Source organism: Ruditapes philippinarum, unplaced genomic scaffold (assembly GCF_026571515.1).
Source record: "Ruditapes philippinarum isolate M1 unplaced genomic scaffold, ASM2657151v2 ctg507_1_1_1_1, whole genome shotgun sequence".
Classification (NCBI taxonomy): domain Eukaryota; kingdom Metazoa; phylum Mollusca; class Bivalvia; order Venerida; family Veneridae; genus Ruditapes; species Ruditapes philippinarum.
Genome location: NW_026853082.1, coordinates 12,094 through 35,191, shown reverse-complemented (window position 1 = coordinate 35,191; position 23,098 = coordinate 12,094). Strand labels below are relative to the sequence as shown.

The 23,098-nt window shown below is 32.0% G+C and overlaps 1 long non-coding RNA gene across 1 annotated transcript in view; it reads left to right on the top strand.

Annotated features, from left to right (window-relative positions):
- Window positions 1–16,182, top strand: part of LOC132733434 (uncharacterized) — a 35,205-nt gene extending 19,023 nt beyond the window's left edge. Inside the window, exons 2-4 of the long non-coding RNA XR_009626167.1 lie at window positions 14,246–14,865; window positions 15,203–15,360; window positions 15,802–16,182. This is a non-coding gene — a long non-coding RNA (uncharacterized LOC132733434). The remainder of the gene's footprint in view (window positions 1–14,245; window positions 14,866–15,202; window positions 15,361–15,801) is intronic.
- The last annotated feature ends 6,916 nt before the right edge of the window (window positions 16,183–23,098 follow it).

The following is a 23,098-nucleotide window of genomic DNA, read 5'->3' as shown; positions in this document are numbered from 1 at the left end:
ATCAAAGGACTGAAAATCATATAAATGCTTGCATGACAATTTTACAGCTACTTCTGAAACAGATAAATTTTAAAGTATTCAGCTGATTATTGCAATTAGCAATAACGTCTCAATTTAGATAAATAGACCGTTCTTGCTTGGTATTTTTAATTGCTCTATTTGCATCTCACTAGTAATTGGTCATTTTTCTTCTGTTAAATAATAATGTTCTGATATACATCCTACACAAAGCCAGTTTGCATGAAGTTCATGTTAACTCATCAACAGCAATAATAGCTTCCAGAAGATTTTGTTGGAAGATCACTATTTGCAAAATAGGAATTAAAAAACGGTTTAGATCGTAATTTGAACACAAATGCCATGTGATCAATATGCGGAGATGGTTATGAAGGCTTCACCAGAGATATCGACCTACACATCTTGTGAAGCCAATTCGTATACAGTCCATTGAAATCTCCTCATTCATGGATGGATAACTATGACAAACATTATGTAGGGACACATATAAATAAAATGATGATTATGATGACATTTATACTCTCAGAGAATGCAGGCTAAGTCAACTAGAATATCCAATCCTATGTGTATGTTAATTCATTTTTATGTATTTGTCTTTTTGTTCTAGAATGTATCTCAAAAGTTGTTATATAAGAATTAGCTATCACAAATCCATCTACATGAAGCGAAATTTGGTGAGCATAAGCCTACGATTCGTCTATTAGGAACCGTAATTGAAACGCAGTCAATTACAAAAAGCCAATAGTGCCATGAGTTTGTTTTACAATGCTTTAACACTACATACATCTAATGAATGTATTAAACAGAAGCTCATTTAACATATTGTTAATAACTGAATAAAACCGGGATGTATTTCAAACGCGCGATAATTGTCTGAGTAAAAACGGTTACATGAGTTAAACTTTGGATGGATTTACTCATGATTATTTAAAAAATCAATTTAAAAACATAATATAAAATATATTTAAACATCTCGCTTTTAAAAAACAACTAGTACATTTATGCCCATAAAATGTACTTTATTTAACATATAGTAACAGATGAAATCAAATGAAAAATTGCCTTAAAGACAATGCGCAAGAAAATAAACATATAGCACACTAGCTTAATTAATACAGTGGTTTTGATCAATACTTGTTGTTTTGAACCTTTCATATGTATATATTTAAAATTATAGCTATTCACCCAATTAGAAAGAAATGGATTTAATATCAAACTAATAACCCAAGATAAAAAATGATATGATTTATGACATACTTTACCTTAATCAATTTTTAGATTGCATATATAATTTTTAACTGTGAAAACATGTTAATCATAACATCAAATCAATAACGCAAACTCATTTCATATTAAAAAATAAATAAAGCACTAAAAGGGACATACTGCCGAAATAAATTACAAGTGCAATCCGAACGTATTTAGCTTACTACTCATTCACTATGCCAATTAAGGATATTGGTCAATAAAGATGCCTATGTGTAAATGATATTTGACACGATTAATTTGGCGTTGGTTTATCATTATACTCAAATTATTGTTACGCATTGTTTGCTTACTTGTGCTTACATAGCGAGAGCCAGTTAGCATGCAATTTGATGTCTTAAAAACTAAATGTCCCATCATTAAGTTGACACTTCTACTCACTCCTTCCTAAAGCAGGCAGAAGCTTTTGCTGTTAATTGCTGACGGAAGTACCTCACATATAAGTAGTTTCCATATACTTTTGTCTGCATACAAATCGGTGTTACAATTGTTAATTTCAAGCTGTAAGTGATTTATATGAAGCAAAAATCAAAAAAGTGTGTATACCCTTGAGAGACACCCAAAATAATGGCTTTATGTTCAACTATTATTATATGTTGTCTTTTAGAAAGACATGCTTCAAATCATTTACAAGTAATGTCATTATGTCCGAAAAATGATACTGTTTTAGGTTACAAATTAGTATTTGATGATCGACCATATCTAATGCAGACTAATCTTCAAGATTGAGGTCCTGAACACCAGTAATCAATTAATTAAACGGACAATCACTGTTCGACAAGAGTATTGTTTACGTACATCTGACTTTGGTTTATTGTATCTATTTGCTGGACAAAATATTTTTTTCTCAATTACCTCGGATAAAGTAGTAGTAAAACAATATTAGTATAGTATAACGTATACCATAACATTATTTGAATAACTATCACATCTCCACAGGCTTTAAAGCTGCACGCCCAAGTTGAACCAATTTATTTAAAGAAAATCAATATTGAGAAACATACACTTAACATTTTAGAAAGATAAAAACATCCAATATCCAAGTTATATTGTTCATGTTTTGTGCGGTTGAAGACTGATTTTGCAATATTATACTGTGATATTTCTACTGCGTCACTAACGCAGTAAGCTCAGTTTTGAACATCTTGACCACTTTTTTTAATTTTCGTGGATTTTGTAGGTGCCGCTTGCATTATGTAAATTACCTTTTTTCACCTCAAAATATTTTACTTTCAAATTTATTTCCAAAATTTTCATGTAAATTAACTTGAATCTGGAGGCGTGCTGCTTCAAGAATTCGAGGCACTGTCACATAGACCTGTTGATGTGGTAATATTAAGCGGTCTTTAAATAATCTTGACTTCATAAGGTAAAACACTGAATATACTAGTATTATCAATTTCAAATTTTTAAGTAAATGAGATTATATTTTTCAATATAATTTATCTACATTATTTTGAGTAACCATTTTGCTTGTTATACTTGTAAAAATAGTCTTTTATCATTAAGTATTGATATGATGCCATCTGTGAGCATACCATTAATGTACCAAAAAATAAACAAACCAGTAAAGTACATTTGTTTTGGGAATAGAGTAACTTCTTGTCATTTCAGAAGCGAGGTGTTAAAATGTTTTCCGAAGAAGTTTAATGCTTTGGCACTGTTGAAATTTTCAAAATTGACTGCATTCCAATAGATCATATCTAAAAAAAAGTCATAAAATTTCAGTTCTGTGATTGCTTATTCTAATAAACATATACCAAGACGTAAGATAAATTCAGGCAAAGACACATTGACAAAGACCAATTTATTTATACATAGTCTTAGATATTATAGTAGACTTAGCTTAGTTGTGAAAAGCCGTATTTGATCATTCAAATAAACCATTTGAATATTGCAGTCTGTGAGTTACACATGTACTCCTACGAAACAGCTTAATAAAATCTGACATGTACATGGTGTATATCAAAGAATAATTATTTTACAAGTTCTTCGTACTTCTTTGAAAATTGCTAAAAGAAATTTTCAGAACTCATTTTATATCGTACAGTTTCTTTTCATCGCATAGTGATGTGAAATTAAGTCATCTTTACATCGCTACATTAAGTTCTTCACATCGCATAATGATGTGCACTATGCAAAATCAAGTCATCTTTTCATCGTATAGTTAAGTCATCTTTACATCGTGTGGTTAGCCATCTTTACATCGTATTTAGTCTTCTCAATATCGTGTAGTTATGTCATTTGCGAGTCATCTTTTCATTCTTTATTTGAAAATTAATGTTCTAAATTCATTTTGTTAAAAAGTTAAAAACCAAATTGTAATGGTTCGTACAAGTTTATTTTGTCGGATATTTATTATTAAAATCAGTTCTCGCAAACTTTGTTTTTAAGACAGTGTCTAGCAGTTTTTAAATACATACATATTCAGCCCCTTTTTTCCATGAATAAACTTCATTAAACATTATCATAATACAAAGATAAGTAAAGTCTTGATTCAGTTGAAGGGTTAGGTAAAAAGTTTATTCTAACATGGTTGCTCCTTGTCGAATAAACTACAACACGATACAAAGAATTTGAACAAACAGTTCAAGGTTTCTTTAAAAATAGTCTGTTAACTAGAGTGTAGATTTTATATCATGCTGTGATATCTTGTTTATGTTTTAGGTTTCATATATAAACTTAAATCTTGTCTCCTTCGTGAATCAAAATGTAATACGAAGTTCTTGTGCCTTGCTAGGACATGTCATTATACATCCAGACCACAATGGAAACACACTATTTTGTGTCAGGCTGGGGACATGGATACATGTCTTGGTACATCTTTTCATCTTATTAATAACTTTGAGGTATTTGAAATCTTTTAAATAAAGTTTTAAAAAATGATTATCATTTTACTGTGTTTATCTTACTGTCTTTTTATCACTAGTCTTAAGGTTTATTTATAGTCATGATTATTTTTTAAATTTTGTTTTTCTATATGTTGTTGTTTCACTCATGACTATAATTATGTGATATTGTTTCTCGTTTTGTACTATGAAATACCATTCATAAGATGTGTATCAACTTTGGTCATATTGTGATGTACATTTAAGCATGTTCGGATATACTCCTTGAATATTTAATCCTGAGGGATGAATTTAAAGTTTCATTTGAGTTTATTTCAACACGCATGTTATGGAAACATGTTCCATGCTGTGTAGGTTAGGATGTTCGTCAGTAGCTCTCATTCCTAGAACGAATTTAAGATCGATTTTGTTAAAATAATGGAGTTTGTTTTCATAAATTTGTTCGGAACAAGCTTTTAATATAAAACAAGGAAGGTATGTAATTTCTCTCTATACACTTTTCGGTCAGTGTCGTTGTTTATTTGTTTGTTTTCTTTTCTCTCTAATTTTTTTATTGTGTTTTTGTAGTTGTTTTCTTTAGAAAGATACTTAGGACGATTAGAACATGGTCTTTCGAATAGAACGGTCTGGACACGCGCTATGTAAAATATTCTCGCTACAATTAAACATGTCTCGGTAAACTTGGTATAATTTACTATCCGCAAATTATGTAACTGTTAAACAAAAGAGCGAAAATTAAATAGAAGAACAAATATGAAAATTCTAACAACATGATGTTCTTTAAAGATCTTTTCACTTGTTGATGAAGGATAAATATTTCAGAAAATAATGTTTTTTTTAAAACATGATCTGTTGAAATAGATAGATTGCTTGTTCAGAATATTTATCGACAAACGACGTCATTTTGAAAATACACCAAATTAAACATTAAATATTTGTAAATATCATCGTGAAATATGAGATGCACATAGAGCAATTAAAAATACCAATCAAGAACGGTCTATAATCTAATTTGAGACCGTTATTTCTATCTGCAATAATCAGCTGAATTATTAAGAATTCATCTGTTTCAGAAGTAGCTGTAAAATTGTCATGCAAACATTTATATGATTTTCAGTCCTTTGGTTGGTTACCATTTTGTTTACTACAACTTTAATTGTCTTGTATTCCTTCAGTCATTTCATCTTTATATAATTATTTATACTGCCATCTCACTAGTTGGTATGTCGTGTATTCTGTCCTGTCTGGAATTCTGCTAGACTCCTTACACGTGGCCCTATGATGCAAGGTTTTGTTGTGGGGTACTTTAATTATATGCCACCCTTTCTAGTTGATCTTGTTCTTCACTATACATAATGTAATTTAACGTTTTTTTGTATTTTTTGTATTTTTTTCATCTCTATATCGTAAAGTTAGGAAATCTTTGCATCGTATAGTTATTTTATTTTTACATCGTATAGTGATTTCATATTTGATTATAAATTTTAAAATAACTTAAATCAAAATTTGTCTTTTTTTAATATTTAAAAAAATCCCAATTTTTAAGGTCATAAACAAAAAAAAATGTTGTAATATATCGTATGAGTTTAAATTTGCCTGGTATTTATCAATAAAAGCAGTTCTCGCAAAATTTCCTTGGTAGCGATATCAAATTCAAAGAATGTTTTAAAGTGTTAACTTTGGTCATATTGTTATGTACAAATTAGCATGTTCGAATATATTCCAAGATTTCTTTATCATACGGAATGCATTCAAAATTGAATTACGTTTACTTTAAAATGCATACTGTGGAAACACGCTTCCACTGTTTAATGTTTATAATGTAAAACATTAGTGTCATATATGCATATTTATTCAAACAGTTAGTTTCTCTCACAAACAATTAGACTTTTTTCTGTCAAACATGAAACAATGTTTTTGTGAACGATACGAAAGATCTATTATATGCATTCCTATGTATAGGTTATACCTACGATGAATTTAATTTAGGTTGATTCTGACATTATTGTTCTATGCTTCGACCTAAACAAAAAAGGCAGTTGAGGAACTCCTTGTGTGAAAGTTTGACTCATGATATTCATGCAAGATTGGATGATGTTATATTTAAACAAAATGATCTTGTTTATGACAATTACGCAAAACTCTCTGTTAATTTTTGACGTCGTCGCTATTGACGTCATTTGATGCTGACATATAATTTCCTGTTTCTAGTTTATTACTTATTTATGTACCCCAAAGAAGGTTGTTCAGCGAAAACGTTGGTATATTAAAAAGAATGTAAGACTTTGCAGTTGACTACTTATTTTTAACTTCTTATATTTATACAGTAAAACATTTTTATAAGCTAAAATGTTCATTTTTTCGTGGGTAATAATGATTTAACAAGCACGACCGAGTAGTTAACAGCGAAAATTTGCAATTATACTGTGATAAATATGTGACAAACTATACCAATCTTTATGAATTTTTTCATAAAAGATCAATAGTTCTTCGCCCGTTACTGTTGAAACTATAATGTAGTTTTCATTTAACTAAGGAGTAATGATAGCGTGAGGGCATAAGAATTGACGAGTGAGAAGAAAGCATAATTGACTTCCATGTCCTAACATATGGGTTTCGCTTTATGTCTAGTCTGCACCGAAAGATGTAGACAAAGGATTAATGATTGAAGTAGAATTGACCTACGTAAAATGACTTCACGAACTTCATGATGTTAAGTGATCAATGAAAATCAAACAACAACAAAAAAGTTCGTCATAATTCCACGTGCTTCCTCTTTATATTATACAATGCTTTCCAACAATTATACTTGCTAGGTTATTACTGTAAATATGTCACAGAACAATTATTTCGTGTTACCGAATATTAACTGAAATGGCTGGTTTTAAGACATCGAAGTTACTTAGCATTATTGTATACGAAACGCAGGCATTTAAAGTAGCAACGTTCTTATTTTGCCCATCAAGTTTTGTTTGTTTGTATTTCTGCTTCAAACGTTTATCGAATTTAACTAAAAATGTTTAACAATTTTATTTTTTTCCAATAGATATTCTCTTAGCTTATGTCTCGAAAGAAAACCATTCACCGGGTACCTGAGCAACTACAAAGTCCTGTGGTGAGGATTTAGAAGAAAACAATTACACTTTACACTTCAAACCCTTACAGTTGAACATTTAACATGGCCCTAATATGTTAATCTGGAGACTTTTATGAAGCGCTGCTCTTAACAAAATCTTCACGTCACCCCTCCCGCACACAAAAATACACACACAAAGCTTTGGAACAACATAGGACATCAGTAATCCCTATCTGTTATGTGTGCCTAATTTCAGTAAATCAAATACGAATTTGAAAAAATAACAAAAAACAAAGCGAAATGTACTTTAAGTTAATCAAAGGCTTTAAGAAATCTAAAAAGAGAAATATTATTTAATATAAAAAATGAATAATTTAAGTCTCTCCGTCAGGTAAAGGCTTCTTCCAGTGCCGTTAGCGTTAATAGATACGTCTCTATGTATCAGTGTATCCAAAAGTATATGACCTCTCAGAGCGGTACACTAATGCGATTTCTCACAAAAAGCGGTAGGCCACACTTTTAAGTGACAGAAATAGAATGGTCGAAAAAAAAAAGGGATAACATAGACATGAAAGTTGTTAATTGTGTCTTTATGTCCGAAATGCTATTCAGTGAAAACGGTATATGGTTTCAAGGCTTCTCGAAAGAACTACGTCACGAGCTTTATTTTCTACTCAGGCTCATGTTGCAAAAATAATGTTTAAGAGATAACACATTGCTGTGTTAAATATTTTACATATAACAAGAAAAATATCAAAAACGTTCGGCTGCAATGATGCTGAGATTGCATACAAGTTTTTGTAATAAATGAAGTCTATTTTGTGGTAAAACTATTTTGTGGTTATGTAGCAGAGGTGATATATAAAAGAAACAAACATGTAAATAGAGATATTTCACGATATGGAATTATCAAAATTGTAAAAGTTGGTGGCAGCTTATCAATTTGATAGATCCCTACTGCGGCCTTTTATTTGAATTACAATACATTTGATCTCAAAACATTGACACGTGTTCAATTTTTATGAAATATTTAGTGGTAAATTTCTTATTGCAATCTACTATAATAAAAGATTATTGCCATGAAGGGATCTATAAATCTAAAATTGATATAGGACAATTATTTTCTCATTTGTTTAAACCGTCACGTGGTAAATTTACACTATATTACTTTATTTTCTTTCATTTAATGGACGACATGGAAGCTTGTTTTCACGGACTTTGGATGATGAGAATAACCACTTTGAAAATAACCAAACTATAATCAAAAAATGACGTCAAATAAAAATTCTAACAAGACAAGAACATCACAATAACAAATCAATAAGAACAAGAAGCGTCTAATTATTAGTTTCGGACCCGCGAACTTTTATATAAATTCAATGCCCCAAACTCTAAATTTCAATAATGACTCAACCAAAATGTAAGCGTCTTTTCAGGGAGAAAATTACTTTGCTGTGTACAGTTCGTGCAGAAAAGGACTAATAGCAAGTGTTTCGACCACATGTTCTCTCGGGCAATCTTGAAAATGCTGCTTATATGCTGTACACTGTACACTGATCGGACAAGCAAGCGATGGCGTGGGTGTACGTGTTACTGTTTTTCACAAACTACTTGAAATTCGTATTTATAGCATGAAATCCATATTTAGCAATTCATCATAATCATTTAATCTACCAGCTCTCGACTACTTTTGCTTCTTTTGAAAGTACATTACAATTTTCTCATTATCTCTCTCTTAATTCGTGAAAGCACTGGTCCGCTTTTCATTATCAATGTTATCAAACCAACGTGTTTTCTCTGTATGTCCCTGTGCTAAAGGAAAGATGAAGAGCCTATTCAATACACGTGTATCGTCTTACAAATGTACCTTGCAGTGCTTTATCGTAATGGGTGATTGTAATATACTCGTAATAACTTTTCTGCAGTACTGTTAACGAGTTATGACTACATCATATGGTCATTTAACGTTTGTTTACATAAATATGCACGTGGTGCATATAGCGCGCCCCGTCTGAATGGTACCAGAAGTTCGAGAATATGAAGACTGCTGTTGTTTTAACATATGTTCCCGTTCTATAAATATTACTTTTCGTATAGCTGACATTTGAAAATGCTCTTGTCACTGGAAAATAATACACTTCTAAAAAGTTATATCGTTTACCGCCCTTAGAAGTAAAGTACGGTAATGTTTAAAGCTTGCTGGCTTTTTATCTATCAGAAATATTTTTTTATTTTACAACTCTATTACTTTTAGTATTTTTTTTTTTCAATAACAAAATAGTGATAATACGAAAAATAAAACAAAAAAACACAAACACCACACACACACCAATAACACACGCACAAGAGCAATCATGCACGCCCACATAACATTTTATGACATTTATCGATTTAAAACACATAAAATCAAAAAGTACACAGTTGAGAGATTTAGAATAAAATGCTCAATCCTTTATCATCTCGTTTTTCTACTGTTCACTGATTTGAATTATATTGGTGTATGTGCAACCATAATTCTGTATCGGTAGTTTACATTACAATAATTTTGCATCAGGTATATAGCTTTATACACTTTAAGTGTATGAGCCATTTGGCATTCTCAACAGTCTTCTTGATACACAGTTACATTCTATACTGTTGGTTATATAACGTAATATATAATCTTGCACTCTTTCTTCAATTAATGTACCGTATATTCAACACCTGCTCATTCGATCGGTAACGACAAATAATAATTTGTACGTTAAATAGGTAAAGAACCAGTCCTTTAGCACGGTCACTAAAATTAGTTTGAAATGAGCATTGACCGTATAAAAAGACATATCAGTTTTCAGTTAATAAGCGCTGCTAGCGTCATTTTTGATCGTAAACTTAAGGGAGTTTCAATTTGAACTAGTAGCACTTCGTGAGCACTTTAGGTATTCTGCTTGTTGTTAAACTTCATGCGCGTGTAGCGTCTTAATCGTCTGATCGATGTAAATGATCATCCAAGTTCCACACGTTACTGCAGTATATTTACTTACAGTGCACGAGGCACAACTATAGGAGCTGGTTAAAATAGATAACACGTTTCATCTAACCTTGTTATCTTAAATCAATAATAAGGGCTGAACTGTTCAGCCTCCATGACAATCGTTTACTCGTACACAGTGTTTTGCTTGGTCATTGTTTTTGTGTATTTAGAAGTCATACATATGTTGTGACCGCTTATAACCAGTGCACACGATAAGGTTTTGACATAAATAACTCTTGATAATTTAAAAGGGGACACATTTTGCCTCAGGCAAATATAACAATATTTGTGATAACTTAAAAAAAAGTTCTGAACATATTTTTATGAAACATAAAATGTGGATATATGATCGTATTTAGATATGCACGTCAAGGTTCACAACTCTAGCACTAAAATAATCACAATTACAATAAGAATTGAACTTGAATTTTCGTGAAAAATTGTTGTTTTTATTGTGTACTTTTTTATTTCTAAACGTATCATTTTTAAACTTCAAATATATGTTTTTTTATCATCACTCACATCATATGTGGCAAGGTTCATAATTCTAGCATCTATACGTATAATGATAATTTACTGTTGTTTTTTTTCTTCAAAATTTACTTTCAACTATATGTTCAGTATCAACATTATATGCGATTAACGTTATAAGTCAAGCACATGGCTTTCCATGATTTTTTTTCATTTGACCTTGGAAATGTTTTAAAAATTGTTATTTCTAAACTTCTTCTGAGTTACTGTAAATGGTATCTACATTGCTCATTAGACTTAAGATAATTGTTCTTTCCCATCACTTCCATCATGTATGACAACGTTCATAATATAAGCATCTTTATTTCAACAGTTATTTCCTCTTTAGTTTAAGAATTTTGATTTTAAAAGTGTTATTTTCTGGTTACAACAAGTGATGTTTAAATATTTGCCCTCTGTCTGTCAGTCGGTTCCTAAAAATAATTTCAACAAATCTCCTGAAAAATTGAAACATTTCTAATGCATAAAAATGAGTCTTTTGATTATGTGTCGTATTAAACATAATTTCCTTATAAGACAGGAAATCTTTAACACATAACTATGATACAGACAAACTAGCTAAGAACACAAACGATTTCAGTTCTTTCATGTCATTCATTCATTCAGTGGCATAATTGAATGGCAAATGCTCTTCAGACTGTTGCTGGGGTTCTTACCGGTGAGGAACTTATGTATTGCTTGCAAATTTTTGCTTGTTAAGGGGGCGTGAGGGATGCTGCACGTATTCTTTATCCCTCGTGTACAGACTCAATCAAATCGAGTCTGCAGTTCTCTTGTCATTGTGTTGTGATTAATGCTTCCGAGGGATCACTTTGTTTCTAGATTTTTATACTTCACAACAGCAGGTGCCAGGTGCTGTGTGGCAGCTGTAAAAAGTTGCCTCGCACTTCAGTGTTGTTATATTTTTCTGGTCCTTCAGGATCATTGATGCCAGCACTATTGAGTATTGAGAATTAAGTACCACTCAGGCCGGTGCTAGGGGGCGTGAGGGATGTTGAACGTTTTCATTTTCCCTGAATTACAGAGTCAATCAAACCGAGTCTGCAATTATCTTGTAATTTTGTTGTGATTAATGCTTCCGAGGGATCACTTTGATTCCAGATTTTTTTATTGTTTAAGTCATTGCGGCGGTCCCGTTGCCGTTGCCGCCCCCAAACTTTAACGTTGATCATTACCTTTTAAGTTATTAGTGTATTGTCTTCATACTTGACCAAAAAAATGTTTGGGACAAGACCTTTAAGTGGACTAGATTAAACTTGACCTACAATCATAAATGACCTTGAACTTAGAGGTCAAATGTCTTAATTGTGCTTGTTTTGCTTTTACATTGATAGTTTTGAATGGACTATCTTCAAACTTCGTAAGTGCAAATATTCTTTTATTTTATATGAGAATTGGAACGAAGTGCGCATGTATTAACTGAAAGAAGTAGCCCCGCCTCAGTCGGACAACGTAACATAGCATGATCCAGGTCAACATTTCTTTATATAATCAAGCGATTACGGTAGCGGTTATTTTTCTTATAATTCCATTGAGTAAATATAGACAAACCTAAATATTTTGGACATTTTGATCCAGAAATACAGGATTATTGTCATTTAAACATTTATTAATTAATGCACACAGTTAGGCACATGAAGGGTATAGTTTCATTCGGATTTACACATTGATTAGGGGTTATCTCAATCTTCAGCGGCAAATTATACAGAGAATGGCTAAGGCTCTCATTCACGTCCAATGTTGTCCAATGTTTTCCAGAAGAAATTCAGCGCTACACGATGTAAATAATATGCACTCTGTCTCTACCTTTAATTGCTATCTATATATATATATTGACTGGCGTACCTGATTAAATATCCTCTCAAAACTCCACGATCGTATTGTAAACAACTTTCTATAGACTGAAGGCGTTCCATCGGGGTCAAATGAAGTTAAACACAAAGTAAATTAGTATTTATTTATTAAGTGAACATTTCAACAATAAATAACCAAGGCCGCTGTCTACGGTTTCTTCCTTTGAGTCTGGCTTGTAATTGTTAAAATTTCACTTAATAAACATTAACATGTACATAGAGACTGTGGAAAATATTATTAATTTGAAGGAAGTTTTGCGGATTTGTTGATTTTTTAAACTTAATTGCGATGATCTAAATTGGTCTAGAATCGTTGGTTGACTTTAGTTGTATTTGTTTGGTTACATATAGTTGGTCTTTATAAGTTGAGTTGTATTGAGTTAATTTGTCTTGTCAAGATTATCATATAGTTGATGATTTGGTTTCAAAAAAACTTTGATCTATTTTTGATATGATAATTTTGCTTATTTTTAAAACACAATTTAGGAAACAAACTAAGTTAGTCAACATGTTTATCAAGTTTGCTCATATTAAATTGATTTGCCCCTTTAAGCGGCCGCTAAAGCTAAGAAAGAAATCCCTTCAATTGTCTCCTTCTACAGAACTAATTGATGGATGATCACCAAACTTTGTCTGTAACATTCTTATGTAGTCTTTTATCAAGTTTCCTCATATTAATTTGATTGGCCGATAAAGCTAAACTTAGAAATACCTTTTAATGTCTCCTTCTACAGAACTAATTGATGGATAGTCACCAAATTTTGTCTGTAGCATTCTAAGGTAGTCTTTTATCCAGTTTGCTCATATTAATTTAATTGGCTCGTTTAAGGTGTCTATAAAACTAAAAACAGAAAAACCTTTAAAGATCATTTTATACTGAAACAATTGATAAACTTTGTCTGTAGCATTCTTAGATAGCCTTTTATAAATTTTGCTCATAAAACAATCAGTGATGTAAAAGAATATTAGAATATTACTAGAGGGGCAATTTGGACGAAAGTTAATCTTATTCTTACACAAATCCTCTAATAACAGTTCATATATTTGATTTCTTGTACTTTAGTATTTTTGATCTTCAGAAAATATTTGACAATTTTAACACATCTGTTTACATACAATGGATATCGTCCTAATTCTTCATTTATAGATACACTACTGGACGTTATTTTACATTTAGAATTCTTTTGCAAAATTTATCATTTCAATTTCTTTTTCAGTAAATCCCCGAAACTGCAGAAGGGTAACTTAAATTTGAGGAAACAAATGAATCAGTAAACTAAACATTGTCTTTGGGGTAAAATCAAAGTCCTTAGTATTAATTATTAAACAATTCATAGCTTTAAGCACCTTGCCGACGAGCAACTGTGTATTAGAGTTAAAATTTCCATTTGAGTCAAACACCACACCCAAATAGTTTAAGTTTTTTACAACAGCTAAATATTTGTGTCGTTGTAAGTGTTATTTTCATTTTCACGCAAAAGGTCCACGTTTTCTAAAAAAAAAACATAACTTTGGTTTTGTCAATATTAACAGTTAATACCCATCTCCTACAGTATGTGAGCAAATCATCTAAACTTTGTTGTAATCCTTCTAAATAATATAGATTAATTGCATTTATAATTCTTATTTTTGATTTAAGGAACGGTAGACGATGACCTAGCTCATCAGAAACATGATATGATGGCTACAGCAGTGCCAACAGTGCAGGCACAATTTTCGAAATCAAAATTTCTTAATTGGATTAAGGCTGCAATAGCCATTTTTTACACTAAAGACGAAATAGAGCCAGTTATTGTTAATGAAGTCAAAGATTTCCAGCAGAACTCTCTAAATACTATTTCCTCATCAAACAGCCTACCAGCCGGAAGCACCTGTTCAAACTGCTGTACGGAAAATCTGATTGTTTGTCCAACAAACAGAATTTGCAACGCAAAACGAGGAAAATGCAGTTACCATAAAAACGCTGCAACACAGTATCGCCCATCTGGCTGCCCGAATAAAATTTGTCATCATTTAAAATCTAAGATTCAAAGTGCACATCGATATCATGGTCCGTCATATAAAAATACGGACGCAACCAAATGGTGCAGCAATGCTTGGGAAATTGCTAAATGTTATCTCCCGCCAGACGGATACAAGGATGTCTCGAACGCTGGAGATACTGATTTTAATGGCATCATTAGTGTCATTATTAATCACAAAGGATTTGAGGCGAAAATAAACGACGACTTGTCCAAGAAGAATAATATATTTGACAAGGTAACAGTTAAATAATGATATTTATATTTATTGTATATTTAATTTGGTTTCTAAATTTTCTTTAATTTCACAAATGTTTGCTTCATATTAGGAAACAATAAAAGATCATATGAGTCATCATTGAAACAAGTTATGAACGAGCAATTGACTACATGACACGTTTGGTTTGTTGTTTTGTTTTTCATGTCACAGTCTGTCCATCTTTGTATAAAAGACGTGCTCTACAACTTCATAACGAAATTTTTGAAATTTTTATCGCAAACTATATATTGGTCAAAGAAATATCATATCTGAACTATTCACTTGATCAAACTGTACTGACATATTTCCAATTTAGGGTAGAGATGTTGGTAAAGCTGTCAGACATTCTCCTAATCTGGAGGTCGAGGATACAGATCTAACACAGTATTTACCATTTTAAACAATATTTTGACGGATCCTGGATTCATAAAATTGAATAAATCACCAAACAATGCAATTCAAAAATTGGCAAAGGTAATCATTTTTGTTTCTATCAGTATGTCAAATGTAACTTTGTTATTCTGGCATTATTTCCTATTCCCAAGAAACTGATTCTCTAAAACACATTTGAAATAGTTTGTTGACTGTTTTTAAGAGTAATCCTCTCAAAATGAAAATGTGACAAAGAAATTTATTAATAAATACTCGTATTAATATCGTTTTGAAATGCTATGTGCCAATGCTTACATTCCTAAATTATTTCATAATAAATGTTTCAAATTGTTCCACATTAAGAAAGGCTAGGGAAATCCGTATTTTAAAAAATTTTGGAAAAAAATCTATAAAATAAAAAAGATTAACTTAATTGCATGAAAATGTATGAAATGAGGCACTATATATTAAATGACACGGTATTTCTGTAAAAAATTGATAATAAATAGTTCGATGCACTCAATCCTTTCTCCATAATTTCAGCTTCAAAGTGACGATTTGATCATTGGAAAAGACGTTGTACGTAAAGTTTTGGAAGATGTGGGAAAAACGATTCAGGAACAAATAAGAAATGAGATGGATGAGTACAAACAGGAGACTGAAAAAAAGAAAATTAGAGCTTATTGACATAATTAACTTAAAAGTAAAAGATATTGAAGATAAAGGAAATGTTTCACTTGCCAAGCTGAATGATACGATAAACTCGTCCATTGATGCTTTTGATGCTAAGGTAAAACAATCGATTCAGGAGATAGAAAACTTGGCAAGAAAAGGAAAAGAAACCCTTGAAAGTGTTGCCAATGATGGAGTTCAAAACGTCAACAAAGAAAAGGAAAATGCAATAAAGGAGAATACAAAAAGCTGCAGAAAATGTAAGGCAATACTTCAGTTATCTAAGCCTACATATGTTCTTACAAACCTAAGCTAATTAAAAGCAACAAAATGTACGTTTTACAACCTACACTTTCCTTATTCAAATAATTCTTCTTATTATTTTTATGACATTAATGATAATTAATCATATGTTTATTTTCACACTTTTATCGTCATGCATTATGTTTATCATAATATGTTTTCAGCCAGAGGTAACGATGCCGATGCTGAGATCTCCGAGGAAACATATCAAAAGAAGAAAAAAGGTAAAAAACAACCATAATTTTATCACCATTATGAATAATATAACAAGCTCAACATAAACATACATGCTAATATCATGCTTATCGTTCTTAGAAACATCATAAAGCTGAAAACATTTTTGAAGAACACGCTTCATTTTTTCATAACGAGTATAAGGTTTTGTATATATTTTATGCACATGGAAATATAAAATAACGATAGTTCTAATATATATTTAATATATAATTAATTATTGTATATATATTTATTTGGTAGAATGATACTTTGCGTGGTCTTCTTCATTTGGAATGAGTTTTAAGTCAGTTGGGTCAAGGGTACGAGTGCTAAAAATTGAATTTTACACATTTGCTCATATAGCCTTCATTTATGGACAGATGCCTTTCATATTTGGTAGGAAAATATCTTGCACGGTCTTCTTCCTTTGGATTAAGTAAGAAGTCATTGGATGAAGGTCAAATGTGCCAAAAATGGTTTCTGACACATAAAGGCTTTTACAGCCTTTATTTATTGAATGAAGTTTACTATATTTGGAAGGAACATATCTTGGATGGTCCGTGTTGGGAATTACAAGATTAATGAAATTGATTCTAACAGTAGATTTCTTACAATTTTTATACAGCCTTTGTATATTTTTTCAATGTCTTTACAAGAAACATACCTTAGGTTTTTCTTCACGTTTTGGTGGAGTATTGGGGCACTGGGTTCAAGGTAAAGTTCTACCTGTACAAATGGTTTCATAATTTACACACTTACTAATCCATACAAAGTATATGATTTGGGCAAGTAACATAACTATGGCTTCCATTTGCACAAAGTTATGGCCCTTTTGAGCACCTAGAAAATGAATAATGGTTAACCTAAACCGGCAAGTTGGAAATATCTTATGTTCTATCTGAACTAATGGCTTAATAATTTTCACACTTACTTATCAATATAATGTACATGATATTGCCAAGTTATATAAATGTGCCATCCATTTTCCCAGTAATTTCCCTTTTTATCACTTTGAAAATAGGGCCTTGTATGGTTAACCTATTCCGCCAAGTTGGATTTATCAAAAAATTTCACCTAATTCCTTAATTCATTTAATGATATCTTTCATATTTGTTAGGTGGATACCTTTAACGGTCCTTTAATTTTTTGTAGCGTTAGGCGTCTCTAGGTCAAGGTCAAGGTCAGTTGTGTAAAAAAATAAATCGAAACATTTCTGCTCATACAGCATTTATTTTTAAGTTAATGTATTTCATGTTTATAATAGTCATACCAAGGGAGGTCCTCTTTCTTTTCCTTTAGTAAGGGGCCATTTGGGTCAATGTCACTAATGTCAAAAATAGATTTTTACACTTTTACAGGTGTATTAACCTTATTCTATCGACAGATGTCTTGTATATTTTGAATGAACATAAAATTGAGGTATTCTCATTTGGATGGAGGTAAGGTTAGTTGGGTCAATGTCACCATTGCTAAAAATAGATTTTTACACTTTTGCTCATACAGCCTTTATTTATTGTCAGATTTGTATTATAATTGGTAGGAAGATAACTTACATGGTATTCTTCCTTTGGATGGAATTAGGGGTCAAGGTCGACATGCGCTAAAAATAGATTTTTACACTTTTTGCCCATACAGCCTTATATATTGACAGATTTATTTCATATTTGGTAGGAAAATAAGTTGCAATAATTCTTCCTTTGGGATGGAGTTTAGGGGCAGTTGGGTCAAGTCACCAGTGCTAAAAATTGATTTTTTACACTTTTCCCATACAGCCTTTATTTTTTAATATTGTTTTACTGACAAGAAATCTGACCGGGGCATTTGTGTTTAAACAAAACCGTTTTGTTTCAACTTCATCACTAGTCATTATAATGACTTACCAACGTACATCAATCACAGAAAGTTCAAATGTGTACAGTTTGACATTTTTTATACAATTTACTTATTTTCACATGAGTATCGTTAATGCACATTGAAATATAAAAATACACAAGGGCCAGGTGATGAATAAAAAGTTTGGCGTTGATGCAACTAGAGCTTAGACACATGTCAGAGAGGCGTAATCGTTCTATATAAAAATAGAAGGGCAAATTCCAGACACCTTACACTTTACTTTGCACATCCGAAACAGCTATATAATGTTGTTAGCGTAAAAAAGTCTGGAACCAGTGTACTATGGTTCTAGAGAGAATTTCGTCTGGAAACTTGGCAATAAATATCTACGAAATAGACTCAGCACCAACATTTGGAATGTTATACTTTCGGTCAACGTCCGAATTTGATGGATGTGCATGTTATAAGGAGGCACTTGTTTACAAATTCCCATCTGTACTTAAAAATGCGAGAATTTGCATTTTACTCCAATCAAGGTTTATATTTTACTTGTAATCATGTTGTATACGTAATCGATTCAATAAAGAATGCACCTACAGTAACATTATTATTTGATCCTTAAGTTTAGATAAGGAATTTGCTGACGAGAATGTACCAATGTTTATGCGTTTGAACAAGTAATTCAATTTCTGTCGCGTATAAACACGAAAATATTAAATACATAGAAAATTGGTTTGCTAGAGCTATCAGTGTTGATTTAATTCTACTTGATGATTATGGCATGCGTGTTCCGGTCAACTGAAATCTGTAGAATATATATTTGACATCATTTATGAACACCATTTATGGACATTATATACTGGACGCATATATATTTCTGAATTAGTATAAAAAAAGAACTCAAATGCTCCACATTTCTGCACCAAATAATATGCACGTGACCATATCAATAAAATATAAACAAAAATTCCTTTCTTCTAATTGGAAAAAGAGATTTGAAATCTAAAGTCACTCACTTCAATAACAAAAATGATTAATGCAATAGAGTAACCATTCGGATATATCTACAGCTTTTCTGTCAGCAAGTCAGATTTATCAGTATGTAAAGCTTGTGTTTGCAAATTGGATGTAGCGGTATATATAGCTTGTGTCGGCAAGATGAATAAAAAGGGTACTATGAAATACTCACGTCAAGAAATTGGATGTAACAGTATGTTTAGCTTCTGTCGACAAGTGGGATAAAACACTAGTATAGCTTCTGTCAGTTAGTTTGATATAACACTAATATGTCGGCAAGTTTTGAAGTATAAATATCTTGTTTTGGCTTGTTGGATGTAACGATTTAATAGCTTTAGAGCTTATTATGTTCCTATCACCGGAAGATGAAGCGCTGAATATAAAATTGTTTTTCATGAAAGTAACAAAATGTAAACAATATATTACCTTGACTTCCTAAAAAACAATAATTAATTGTAACCCCATCAATTGCCATAAGTAACAGAATCAAAATATGACTCAGGCAATTGGCTAATTAGAAGCGTTATGAAAACTACATCAGGGCGTCAAGAAGAAGCATATGAGAAACAAATACATTTCGGATAAATAATCATTATGGCATTTATACGTTCACAAAAGTTATTATTGATAGTCTAGACGTAATAATTCAGACGTTCTTTAAAGGGGGGGGGGGTAAGGCATGATAAAATATGATACACAAGATGAACAGGGAAATGCGGCGTTCAATGAACGCAACCCCCAAACGACCCAGCAACAAGAACCAGTGGCAAGGAGCCCAGACGGACCCCAATCAAAAGCGGGACAGGACACAAGGCAGAACACGGATAGGCCAGTCACTAAAATGATAAACAACTTGTAACTTGTAAGGAATTCAAAGAAAACAATTACTAGTAAATGATTGAATGATTTGTAAATGACAATGAATTCAAAGAAACAAATAAGTGATTGAAAAATAGGCCCACAAAGCTAAAGGGCACATTGGAAGGGGACAGGAAACCCGGGGAAGGGGGTATATTAAAAAAATAAAACTAGGGGCAAATGGGAAGATACTTACCGTAGACGAGAAAACAACAAGGGACACAAGCAAAAGTGGCACCAAAACAGTAAGAAACTACATAGACATACATCTGAGGAAAAAAGAGGGGCGCCTCCTTGGAACGGTCGGCAGAACAAGTACTACTGGGGAGTTTAAACCGGTTAATGGTGCACCAACCTCACTCTTAGCCCCACCATGTTCCTATCAACGAGACAGGGTATATAAAATGAATCCCCGCCAAGTGAAATTTTAACAGTTGTTATGGTTTACAAAAGGTTAAATAAATAAAACACCAGAATGATCATGTAGAAACATATAAATGTAAACCCAATGACCATAACAAAAGTACTCAATATCCTAAAGAAAGACAGAGCAACAAGAAAATCACCTACAAGGGCCCAACGAAGCAAGGCAGAAGACGAACATTAAGGCATCTTTAAAAACTATACATCAACGAGTCTCCCACTTGGTCTGTCAGATATAATCAAGTGAGGAAACTGTAGAGTCCAAAAGGGTTGAGCACTAAGTATGCAGTATGTCTTAAAAAAGGAGAGTCATAACCTCTTTGAATAAAAAGTTTAATGATTTTAGTAAAAACAGCAGAAAAATTACCATGACCCAAAATCTTACGAAGGTTGTAAAACACATCGCCATAAAAACCAGGCTGGCTAATCCCTTGTCACAGAGAGCTTTTAAATCACTATTGAATTTTGAAATTAAATCAAAATTACGATTGTAAAATTTTGTAAAATATTTCCGTAATTAATGATAGCGGTAGCCCTGTTTAAGAAGCTTTTTGGTAATGAAAATATGCCGCTCGTTGAAATCCTTTTGAAATCCTTTTCGTTGCTACAAGCTCTAGCGAATCTTGTTGAGAAACAGATGTTGCATGGGGTACGTCTCCATCAAAATGTGGATAATTAACTATACAAAAGTCAAAGTAATCTCTTTTATCATAGATTTTCGTGTGAATAGAATTGTTGTTGATAGTTATATGAACATCCAAAAATGATGTACTAAAATTTCAAGAGTTCGTTTTATTTAGTTGTATTTCATTGCGATAAATGTCAGACACCATTTGATCAAAATAAGAATTATCTAAATTAGAAATATCATCACGGTATCTGCAAGTATTATTAAATGCGACTATAACATCCTGTTGTTTATCTTCAGAGAGACTCAACATAAAGTCTCTTTTATAGCAGTACAAAAACAAACCGGCGACCAGGGGTTTACAGTTAGTACCCATAGGAATTTCTATGATCTGTTTAAATAGGATATTACCAAACCTGACCTAAATGTTGTCTAAAAGAAAAGAGAGTGCTCTACAAACTTCGTCACAGGTCCACACAGTATAATGTTTAACAATACCGTTAGTAAAAAAGCTTTGTTAGAATTAAATGCTAGAAAGGTAACTTTTTCCCGGGCATATTTAGAATACGCATTAGTACTGTTTAGTTCCTTATGCAAAACGTTAATGTAATGGATTCTTCATACAATTATAATATTATTAGCTGCCTTGTCCGCTGGCACCAAAACAAATGTTGAATGAAAAGCTAGAATATCCTTGTTTAGATGTCTTAAAGTAAGTCTTTTCTAAGGTTTGGTGCAGCGTTGGCCGGTTAAGACTCCCCAGCGGTCATTATTATGCTGCTGACCGGTCCAAGGCGGCCTCTGTGTTCCTCATGTGTATGTCTATGTTGTTTCATACTGTTTTGGTGACACTTTTGCTTGTTTCTCTTGTTGTTTCTTCGTCTACGGTAAGAATCTTCCCCCTTTACCTCTGGTTTTTGTTTCTTTGATTAACCCCCCTTCCCCCGGTTTCCTGTCCCCTTACCCTGTGCCTTTTAGTCAATCATTTATTTATTTTCTTTGATTTCCTAATCAGTTACTTATTATTTATCATTTAGTGATTAACCTGTCCGTGCTCTGTCTTGTGCCCTGTCCTGTTTTTTGTTTGGGGTCCGCCTGGGCTCCATGCTGCTGGTACTTGTTGCTGGGTCGTATGGGGGTTGCGTTCGCTGGGCGCCGCCTTTCCTTGTTGATCTTGTTTATCATATTTTTTGGTTTAGGTGGCAGAAAATTTTCATTTCCACGATAAATATTAATACGTGAATCAATAATTTTAAAGATGATACGTTTCCATCTAACTAGAGCATTACTATCCGGTCAACTGGCATTCCGTATCTTTTGCGATTTTAATATTTATGTTTGGATATTTAATATCATATAGTGTGTTAGTGATTCTATGAGTACTATTTGCTTTTGTATTGTACTTTTCATTTTTCCTGATCAAGCATATGAAATTCTAGTTTCTGCCCTAATTTGGTCAGATACTCACATACTTATTTTGACTAATTTAGATAGATTATATTTAACGTTGAAGACAAAATATTGCATGGGCATATCTGATGATGTTTTATTTTGATAGGTATCATTTTCTTGACTTTGATTAAAATGCTGACTTAAATGGCAATTAAGTTCTACACCAATGAATGCGATTAGCCAAAATTTTAATCAAGTGGAGACAACAATTCGTAAAAATGTTAATTATGTTATTGTTTTTTTTTCTATCTAGGTCATACATATGAGATATCTTAGTTTTTGCTGTTTAATTTCGTCCCTAATATGTCGAAAGCAAAACTTTTAAAGATATAATATTTCATTTTAAAACGTTTACTGGTAACAAAGAGAATGTTTGTATTACTAATTGTTTTTGGGTATTTATTGTTGTTTTTTAGCTCGACTATTCGAAGAATACGG